General features: G+C 39.1%; 1 long non-coding RNA gene across 1 annotated transcript; it reads left to right on the top strand.

Moving 5' to 3' along the window:
* Positions 1-2,553: 2,553 nt before the first annotated feature.
* On the top strand, positions 2,554-10,567 carry LOC136664370 (uncharacterized). Its single transcript, XR_010795129.1, has 4 exons — positions 2,554-2,683; positions 7,212-7,331; positions 8,273-8,412; positions 10,126-10,567. It is a non-coding gene; the product is annotated as an uncharacterized lncRNA (long non-coding RNA).
* Positions 10,568-11,321: the final 754 nt, after the last annotated feature.

The following is an 11,321-nucleotide window of genomic DNA, read 5'->3' as shown; positions in this document are numbered from 1 at the left end:
AAATCTAACCAAGTGCATGTTGAGTTTGAAAAACGTTCACTCTACATTTGTTTGTGTTGGTTTGTCTGTGCAAAGACAGTTGTATTACAATGAAGTAAAAATGAATGAGGAACCTGTTGTGCACATCTGGTACGAGAATGTCCTGGACCACTGACCTACTGACCCATGCATCAAACACACACACTCACATACACACTCATAAGGACACATCAGCATATATATTTATTAATGTAGTTATGATTTAACTGGGTATTTTCCAACCTTTGTCTATGTTAATATCTATATTTCTATTTTGTTTTTTGTTTTTACAGCTTTAACAGAATAACAGCAAAACACAAAGACATTGCACATAACACTGCTAACTGATATAAACACACACAGACACACACACACAGACAGACACACACACTCACAAAATCTGAGACACACATTGCTCTTGGCCATTTTCTGCCTTTTCAGCACTAAAAATAAAAATGATGGACTGCTTTTTACATAAGAAATCTAAAATTTGAGGATATCTTTTTGGCTCATTAACCACACACACACACACACACACACATGTATACACACATGGCCTTGTTACCAGAGAAACAAGTGTTTTCAGAAAACATTGCTGCTCCAGAAAAATCTGTATTTGGATGATGGAAATAATCAGAGAGAGAGAGAGAGAGAGAGGGAGAGAGAGAGAGAGGGAGAGAGAGAGAGAGGGAGAGAGAGATGGCACAAATCTGAGTGAGACTGAACAAAATGGAGAACAAAACATATGGGTAGAGAAGTAGAGCATGTGTGAGTAGGTGAAAAAGAATGAGAGAACGTCATGTCATTATCTCCAACCTGCTCCTTTAAAAAATGAATGAATGAAAGATGTGCATTTGAATGAGAGTAGAGGGTCAGTAAGAATGAAGTATTTGGGCAGAACACAGAGAAGGTAAGAGAGAGAGAGAGAGAGAGAGAGAGAGAGAGAGAGAGAGAGAGAGAGAGAGGGAGGGCAGTGTTGGTATCAATCTCTAACACAGACACGGCTAGAAAAATGAAAGAAATAGGAGTATGAGCAGATATGACGATGAGAGACAGTGAGGGACTAGAAGAGTGCAGATAAACACACACACACACACACTCCCACAGGCACTCACACACTCCTCTGTGGACACACTTTTGTGTCAATGGGAAAGGCAGGTCTGGAGTGTTTTTCAGACACAGCTGAAATGAAGTGTTCTTACAGAAATGTCATACAGTCAATTTAGAGAGAGATCATCCTACAGTCTGAAGGAAGAAAACAATATTCCAGGTCTCAGAGAGAGAGAGAGAGAGAGAGAGAGAGAGAGAGAGAGAAAACACAAAAGGCCTGGGAGAGGGAAATTGTTTCCATACAGAACCTGAATGTGAATCTCTTGTTCTGTTTGAAATTGTGATGTGTAAGCAAGTGCTACTGGCTGCAGTTTTGGAAAGGACACACACATACACACACACACACACACACACACACACAATATACTAAGGTCGCATAAGGAGGCTGTTTTCCTACCTTCCTCCAAAAGTTACATAGTGCAGTTTCTGCAGTGCTGAGCCTGGAGTATTGAGGACAGAGGTTAGATTGGCCCTATTACGGCTCAGTGGAGTATTTCTGTAGTTGACTAATCTGACAATTATTTTGTCGATTAGTTCACTCAAGATAAGCTGCTGCACCATTTATGATGGAATGGGACAGTGAGTTAGTTTGTAATTCTGACTAAAAATGTAGAATGTGGTGTTAAACTAAGCAACTAAACCAGCACATTTATACAGCACTGGACAATTTTTGGCCAAAGGTGCCAAAGAGTTTAAAATAGTCTGTCAATAAACATTCATTCATTATCTGTAACCGCTTATCCAGTTCAGGGTCGCGGCGGGTCCAGAGCCTACCTGGAATCACTGGGCGCAAGGCAGGAATACACCCTGGAGGGGGCGCCAGTCCTTCACAGGGCAACACAGACACACACATTTACTCACACACTCACGCCTACGGACACTTTCGAGTCGCCAATCCACCTACCAACGTGTGTTTTTGGACTGTGGGAGGAAACCGGAGCACCCGGAGGAAACCCACACACACACGGGGAGAACACACCAACTCCTCACAGACAGTCACCCGGAGCGGGAATCGAATCCACAACCTCCAGGCCCCTGGAGATGTGTGACTGCAACACTACCTGCTGCGCCACCATGCTGCCCATCCGTCAATAAACATAAACATTTTATTTATTCATTTATTTATGTATGTATGTGATAAAAACGTGTTAATGTAAGATTATTCTTGAAAGATTTTTGTCCTGTATGGAGTGCCATAGCAACAATATCCTTGTTATTGGTTTACAGAGCTGTCAGTCACTTTTGACCCGCCTACTTTGACAGTTGAGCTGACCGTGCCTCCTCCCGTGTAATAGGACCCGCCCCCGGAGCGCCGCTCAAAGCCAGCGGTGCTCATTGGTCAAAGCGACCAGAGTTTAAGAAGGAAAACCCTGATCTTTGAATTCACGAAGCCTTTACGTAAAAACTCCACTGCCTGGCGCTAGGAGCTCGGGAGCGCTGCGTCACCCTTCCGCAGGAAAAAAGGCGTATTTTCAGTGGCGCGCTGATCGAGTAAATATTGAGCTGTACAGGTGTTTCAGGAGTTTGTCGTCGGTGCAGCGCCTCTTCTGAGACTGTAAGTAATTTTAAAGACATCATCTGCGATTGTTTACAGTGTTTTAACAGACCGAGTTTTAATGGACGCTGTGCTCCAGGTGTGAACAGAGCAGGGTGGGTTTAGTTTGAGTGCAGGGGTTGAGTGCAGGGGCTGAATATTCGTGTACAGGCAGGTGGATTCATTCTGAAAAATGAGAGCTGGGGTTGTGAACTGTTTGATAAGAATATTTCACACTATCAAACATTTAATTTTGCAGTTATGCATCGACAATGACCCAAATTTTGACTAATTTAACTAATCACTGCAGCCCTGCACTGTCACTGGTGATACCTTTTGCTGTAACTTTGATTCGTACCTTTAATTAGAGAGCATATTTATACCTTATTCTATAATAATTGTAGATTTTAAATTTGTGTTGATTTCATACGCCTCATTTCATCTCCAGGACGTATACTGTTTTATTTTACACAGTTCTATAATGAAATCTTACAAATAAAGGACAATAATGTATCCCTACCATACCGTTTTTTTTTCTTTTGAATCAGTTCTCAGTGGTTTTAATCTTGTGGCTGATCAGTGTGTGTATATATACACATCATGTCACACACAAACGTCATCTTAGAGTAATTTCCAACACACGGTCAAGTCACGCGACTTGGCTTAGGAGGGCTCTGAAATACAATCTCCAGTGTTTTATCTGTAACAAATATCTCTCTCTCTCTCTCTCTCTCTCTCTCTCTTCTCTCTCTCTCTCTCTCTCTCTCTCTCTCTCTCACACACACACTCTCATATTCAGCCTTACACACACACACACACACACACACACACACACACACACATGCACAAACACACACAGGTTTATTTCCCTCACCCTATCCACAAATCCCCAAATCAGGCAATTGTTCCTAATTTGAGCCGGTCAAAACACTCCGGCACCTGACAGATGAGCTGCTAATGGATCTGTTTCTTTGGTAAAGCCTGAGGGGGCCGATGGAGGCTGGAGGTGTATTTTTAGAAGCACATTTCTCACACTGTTTGTTTGATATGCGGTTTTCCTCTCCTTTATGAAAGAGCCATGGAAAACAGAAGCCTCATCTGAGTGTAACTGCATCTGTATCACTAGCGCTGACCTGCTCTTTAAAGGGACAGCTCAGCAGATAAACCAATTCAGTTTCCTCATAACCCCATAAATACTTTATCTGAAGTATGGTTGGGGTTATTGGGTTTCCTTTCTTAGGTTTATAGCTAACAATGAATAAAAATACTCTATGTCCAAACCCTATTCCTATAAAAAAGAACATAAAGCTCATTATTTCCACAACGGGAACCTTGTCAGAACACAGCACACATTTCCACCAGGACGGTCCCCCACTTCTGAGATTTAGTTTAATTTTTATTTGCATTTACCTACTTTCCCCATGGTGGAACTTTGTTTGAACATTAAGGAAAGTACACAGTGAGGTAAGTTTGCAGTTTGGACAATGCTAACTCTTGCTGCAAATGGCATTTCAAGGAAAGTTGGGACGTTTTGTGAAATGTAATAAAAATAAGACGCTATGATTTTATTTAGTTGCATTTGAAGATTTATTTATCTGACACAAGCTCAAATAAAAGATCTCCAATGTTTTCTTTGAATAACTTGATTGTGTGTTTTTGTAAATCTAAAAATAAACTCATGCAAGCAAAACCTGGAAATCTTTTCTTTGAGCTGTTGTGCTTTTCTCATTTTTGGACCTACATGCAATATTTATACATACCATATGTTATGCATAACAAAGCTGTTTGTATTGCTTTGAGATATTATAAATGTATCCATGTTTATTCATTGAGATTTTAGGATAATTCTCACTCTTATGATGTCATACTAATGGAATATATGATATATTTTCAGGGGGCCTTGTGGAGGCAGAGAAAAAACAAGCACTTTGTAAACGCTTTGAAAATATTTTTATTGTGCACTATTTCTGCGGTCTTATATCAATACAAATGTTGCCATCTCAAACAGCGTTTTGGACACGGTTTTGCTGTTCCATTGCCTGTTCATGCGAAGGGGAGCCAGGACTGGACACGGGATGGAGGGAGGTGATTGGTTGTTTCCAGGTTGTCATGGTAATGGGGTTGAACTCTGACCTTTATGGGAAAACAGAGTCAACATGTGTGGAACTTTTACGAGTTTCTGTCGGTTGCAAAGCCTCCATTGTGTGGTGTCCTCACTTCAGATTGTCCAGTTTGTGAGCAAGAACACAATACGACCACAAGTGTGTGAACACCTGTTCGGCCAATATTTGGGATTTTAGTGGAAAATCTCAGTTTTGTGAGGCTTTATACATCTCTGGTCAGTGCTTGACACTCAGTGTGTTGGACCTTAAACTCATGTGAGGTTGCTGTAAAGGGTCCCAGGATATTCAATGCTTTTCAGACTGTGGGTGCGTTAGCAGGAACTTAGAATTGTAGCATAGATTATTATTATTATTTTATTATTATTATTATTTGGTTTTACAGATGTGAAGTATACAACATTGTATACAATGTACAAGCTATGGTTTGATTTAAAAACATACAGATAATTAACAACAGAACTCTAAACGTGAACTGGTCACAAAACGCTGAGGAAATCAGTTAGGTGTAAAAATAAGTTTGAAACTATATATTTTTTATTTATTTATTTAAATGCATGTTAATGTTCTCTGCAACCCTTTCTGTACCTGTAATTTTTCTTTGGGCATAGGAAAGAATTTAAATGAGTTTGGTATATTCATGCCAACCCGGTGCTGTTTTTTTGGATATTTGCACATTTTTGTTGGTTTTAAGAGGTGGGTAATATACAGGGTGGGCCATTTATATGGATAAACCTTAATAAAATGGGAATGGTTGGTGATTAACTTCCTGTTTTTGGCATATTAGTATATGTTAGGGCAGGGGTCAGCAACCTTTACCACTCAAAGAGCCATTTGGACCTGTTTCACACAGTAAAGAAAACACTGGGAGCCACAAAACCCTTTTGAAATTTTAAATGATATAACACTGCATATAACAGGGTTTTTTTTGCCTTTGTGCTATGTATAAACAAACTATACTGTGTTACATTTATGAAATCAATGAACGACTGCAGTGAAAATTAAATAACATTTCTGCATGCAACAAAACATTTTTAACTCCGAAAAAAAAGATGTTGGGTTGACGCACATTGGAAGTTGTGACGTGTATTAAGAGCGACAAAAATATTTTAAATATTAACATATTTTAGATGTTACAAGATCGCCATAATCTTCATAGAATTACATTTTGAAAATAAACAAACTAAAATAAAATATATTTTAATTAAATGCTCATTAACTATTTTCAAAAGCTGAGCCGCATCAGAGGGACCAAAGAGCCGTGGGTTGCTGACCCCTGTGATAGGGGGAAACTTTTCAAGATGGGTGGTGACCATGGCGGCCATTTATAAATATAAATAGAAATGGCCCACCCTGTAGATACACTGGAGATATTACTTAAGTTGCATCTCCAATACAAGAGGTATTATCTTGGTATATGTGTGTGTGAGTGTGTTTGCCATTTTTTATGTGTACATACCTCTTACAATGTATGGAAAGTGATGACTTGTTAGTTTATGGCTGTAACATTGTCATGTCAGTGAATTATATGAGAACGGCTATTCACAAAGGGCCTTTTAGCAGTGTATGTGTGAGTGCAGGAGAGAGAAGGTGTGATGTGGCGAGGCCTGTCCCATCACCCATTCACTGACCTAAAGTCTATGAAGTGTATATATGTGTATGTGAATGTACTTACTTGACTTCACCTGTGAAGTAGAAATAGCAAAAGAGGGGCAACACAGAGACCTACTCACCTTATCCTTGTCGGGAGGATCCACCAATGGGGAAAGGACTGGGGGTAGGGGTCCAATCTTCTTTGAGTAACCTGTGAAGAGAAAACAATGTTGCTATAATTTAATTTAATGGCCATAATGATGAAATAATTACCGGTAAACGAATAATTGTCCTACGCTGATTGTTGTGTAAATTGTAATAAAATGTATGCTGTTCAGACCATGTTGGCCCAACCTCAATGAGGAGATGGAATTCTGAAAGTGGGGATTTAGGTTTAAATGTTCCAGGGAAGGAGGTTTTTTCTTATTTTTCCCCATGACTCTGTTTGGCAGAGGAGAACACTAGCTCCCCTTAGTTTTAGAGTGATCAGTGGGTTCAGTCTACCTTGTTGTTTCAGTCTATGTCCGTGTATGTTCCGTCATGTAAATAAAAATCCACCAGTTGAGCACTATACTTTTGGGTCTCGTCCATCTTATGGTCTTCCCACCCTCACAGACCTGGCCAGGAAGCCATGCGTAAAACCACTGCAGGGTACCTTACACCCTCACAGAAGCATATAGGAATATTTTATCTAGATACATTATGGTGAGAGATATCCATCTGCAAAAGCAACACACAAGAAAAATGGCACTTTTCACTGGTGTTACAAACCCTGCTGTTTCATATGTAACCCAGCTCTCTCTCTCTGTGTGTGTGTGTGTGTCTGAAATTAACAGTAAGGTTCTGAATGGGTTGTTTAAGGAAAAGAGGCAAGAGAAAGTGGAGAGAAATAAGGATATCAAAGAAGGAGACAATGAAAAATATAACAGAAAATGAGGGGAGCACAAGGAGATACGGTGAGTAAGAAAAATGGTGTAAGAGAGAGAGGGAGATTCTTTTGCACCAGGAAGGATGCCTCAGATTAAGTCTGAACTAGGTCTTTTATCCTTAACATTCTTTCTCTCTCTCTGGGATGATGGATAGGGTGGTATGAAGGTGACTTGGCTCTGTTTGAGTTGGAGTGACTATAAGCTTTTCATTATTTATGAGAGAGAAAGAGAGAAACACTTTCAGCAAGATGTTGACTCAGTTTGGCATGCAAATGAGATGTAGTGATGTATGATGGAAACTGAAATGCTATGACATCATCAAGCAAACGTATTTGCACATTAACTGTGTTCAAAGAGAGAACAATCAGAGATGGTTTTCCTCCCAAAAACACAAGCTTGTTTTCAGACTCAGATTAGTGAGGTCAAATTGACCCACAGTAGCGTTAGCTTGCAATATAGCATAGTTCATATTTCAGCTTTTAATGACCTCATTACTCAGAGTCTAGTCACACGACAAGTGAACAGCATTGCAGCTAATCATATGTCTCAATGCTTACCCACAAAATGGGTTTATTTTCCAAACCTGATGTAAATAAGCATTAATACATTAAAATACATATGACAAACGTAAGAAAGTATCTTGCAACATCAGAGCAAACTTACATTTCTGAGAAGCTTTGTGGAAAACACTGTGTACAACATCACACTACAAGGAAAATCAATACAGAAAAGAATTTTTTTATCCCACCAAAAAAAATTAGGTTTAATGAACCTAAACGTTCTTAGCAAAACACATTTTTTCATATTTTGTATTTAAATTTATAGGAGTAAGATAAATGAGTAAAATATTTACTGTACTTAGACATAAAATGTCCAGGGTGAGTAATCATAGATTAAGGAAACAGTCAAAGCTAAAACACCTCTCAAAGCCTCTCATAGCATTGTTGAAGCAGTATATTCTTTTTCAGAAGTGCCCAGTCCAGAGCGGAGCTCCTGTGATCCCACTCTCTGAGATCCTGCCTGTGATCCCGCCGTCTGTCCAATCACATTACAGCAAGTTGCCAGGTCTACAGTGTTTTGCAGCCATTAAATGACCAAGTGAACAAAGGTATAGTTATATTTTACCAGACCCAAAAAGCCCCATTGCCCTTCTAAAAATCTCAATGACTAGAGACAGAGTAAAATAACAGGAAATATTAGCCTTGTATTTGAAAAGTGGATTCAGTTTAGAAGCAGCTACAGAACAGAGCCAAAGCTGGCTAATTTTCACCTGAACAGGTAACAGCAAATCATTTCTGAAAAAAATATAGTCGCCTGTGTATAGATTAAAAAGGGGTAAACACATAGCTGTTTAAGGTAGAAATGAGAAGCTCATAATGTGGAACAGAGAATTTAAAACGCTAGAAAATAACAACAATAAGACTCGTAAACATGTAAGTTGGAACAAATTGTTTGACTATGAAAATTGTGAATAAGAAGCAATGTTCTGCCTCCTAAACGACATTTATGATGGAAGGGAAAATCGATAAGTTACACCAGCCTTATCTAGTCAAAATATTAATTGTGGATTTGGACAGTAAATGCTTGTAAATGTAGGGAAATGGTGGCCACTTGCTTACTTTTTTGCCTTTCTTTTTAATAGGTAGATTATGAATATTTTTGTGTGTAAATATGTTGATTATGGCACATTCTTATTAGCTATTACGGCCCAAAGTTCTTAAACTTGTCTTTTTTGTTTGTTCAGTTTTCCTCAAACTGGCAACCTGCTCGAGCTTCCCGTCTGGGGAAGAGGCAGACAGCTCTGTCCACTGTTTATAAATGCTTGGTGTCAGTATTACAGATTGCTCCTTTGAGCATGTTTTCTTTTACTGGTTTTGGAAATTAAAGTTTTGATGATATACAATGTTAAACAGTTAATATTATTGCCTGTGTGTCAGCAGTGACTGAATCACCCATAGTTACACTGTTGTTATTTGTTTATATATGTAAATACACAGATATTAGAGACCATTTATTATAAGTCAAGTCAAACTGTTTATATTTAGTACAGCATCGTTATAATCCTTCAGTTATCATATTTATTACATCACATCTCAAGAAGGCCTTGGATCCTTCTTTTCTACAATGCTTATAGAGCGTTTTAGTATTGTGATTGATTATTTAACCAAAGAGATGTGTACAGTTTGATTTGCAGTTCCTAATTACACATAAATATACAGTTACAAGTAAATTAATGATAAAAAGAAGTTAAATTGTTATCTCAGTACTTAATGTCAGATTATCACAGGACAAGCTAACACATGATTGTTAACCTGTACACAGATCACTTGATGTGTATCTACTAAACAGACTTTTCTGTTCTAAAACTGCCGTAAATAAGCGTTAATAGATATAAAGCAAAGGAAAACAATGTGAAAATATCTTGCGACAAACAAGCCAAACATCTATGTTTGCGTAAAACATTGTGCACTTTGCTTTTAGGAAAGGAGAGCTGTATAAACTTGTGTCATGTTTTTGTACAAACTGTTGGGAAATCTTAAAGGGTCTATGCAGCAGGGAATCTAAAAGTGCCCCAGCCTCATTCACTCTTGACTGAAATTGTGTTTGCAGCCATTAGAAAAGGTAGGGTGTCTCATTTGCCAGTATTATGGGATTGGGGATACATACAAGAAAGCTCTTAGGAAGCATTTAATGCTGTGTACAATAATGTACAACAGTCTAAACAACTTGGACTATTATTATTTAAAATAGTTTATTTCTAAGTGTGGGGCCTGTATTAATTAATTAATTAATTAATTCATTATCTGTAACCCTTATCCAGTTCAGGGTCGCGGTGGGTCCAGAGCCTTCCTGGAATCATTGGGTGCAAGGCGGGAATACACCCTGGAGGGGGTGCCAGTCCTTCACAGGGCAACACAAACACACACACTTTTTGAGTCGCCAATCCACCTACCAACGTGTGTTTTTGGACTGTGGGAGGAAACCGGAGCACCTGGAGGAAACACATGCGGACACAGGGAGAACACACCAACTCCTCACAGACAGTCACCCGGAGCGGGAATCGAACCCACAACCTCCAGGTCCCTGGAGCTGTGTGACTGCGACACTACCTTATCATTTTGAAGTGTTGTGAGCTCATCATTAAAAAATTTATACGCGTCTTTCTTTGTTGCTGGATGCACTGTGTTTTTTCTGATGCACAGTGTGAGAGTTTATACAGGTTGTAGTTTGGAGCATTAAAAGCTCACCCCTGTTTTGTTTAATCTGAGGAGTGATTAATAAAATTGATAAATATATTCCTTTTACTGTCTTAGATCCCAAGGTGCTGGCTGCCTCTTTGTGCCTAGAATTGAATGTGAATGTGCCTGAGTGTCTCACCTTCAGGTCACAGACAGACCACTGAAACTGGACTGGACTAATTAGAACTGTTCACTCTTCACATGTTTCAGACTGATCTTTATTAACACAGCTCTTTAGAACATGTTATAATACACCACAGTACACTAATTATAACTATAATCACACTTTTTCATTGTATCATGCATGGTACCTACTTGTGATCTCTGCTGTAGCTGGAGATTTTACAGATGGTGGGATGGAGTAGAGTGACGACTCTCTCTGACCAATCAGTGCTCGGCAAAGTTTACATGTCACAGTTTAGTCCCCTCTCGGCTTGCTCTGAACCATCAGAGAGCAAGGACTGAAAAAATAACCTGGTTCCAGGACAAAAGTTACCTGAGGGGGAAATCAAAAAAGCAGAGTAGAGACGAGTAGGTACCATGCAGTGGAAAAGTGCCATGAACCTTCTGTAGTCTTTAGTTTTGTGCTATAAGAGAGTTTTTGCCTTGCCAGAGTTGCGTTGGCTACTAATTGGGATTTGGACCCAGAATTCTGTAAACTTCTATATGAAATTGAACAGAATTAACCCAGCATCATTTTGGCTCATAGGCAACTCCCTGTTTTCACTGATGTTACACAAGCAGACGCTTATTAAATTATAAGGATCAATTTTCTGTG

Source organism: Hoplias malabaricus, chromosome 13, assembly GCF_029633855.1.
Source record: "Hoplias malabaricus isolate fHopMal1 chromosome 13, fHopMal1.hap1, whole genome shotgun sequence".
Taxonomy (NCBI): Eukaryota; Metazoa; Chordata; class Actinopteri; order Characiformes; family Erythrinidae; genus Hoplias; species Hoplias malabaricus.
This window is presented reverse-complemented; position numbering and strand designations above follow the sequence as displayed.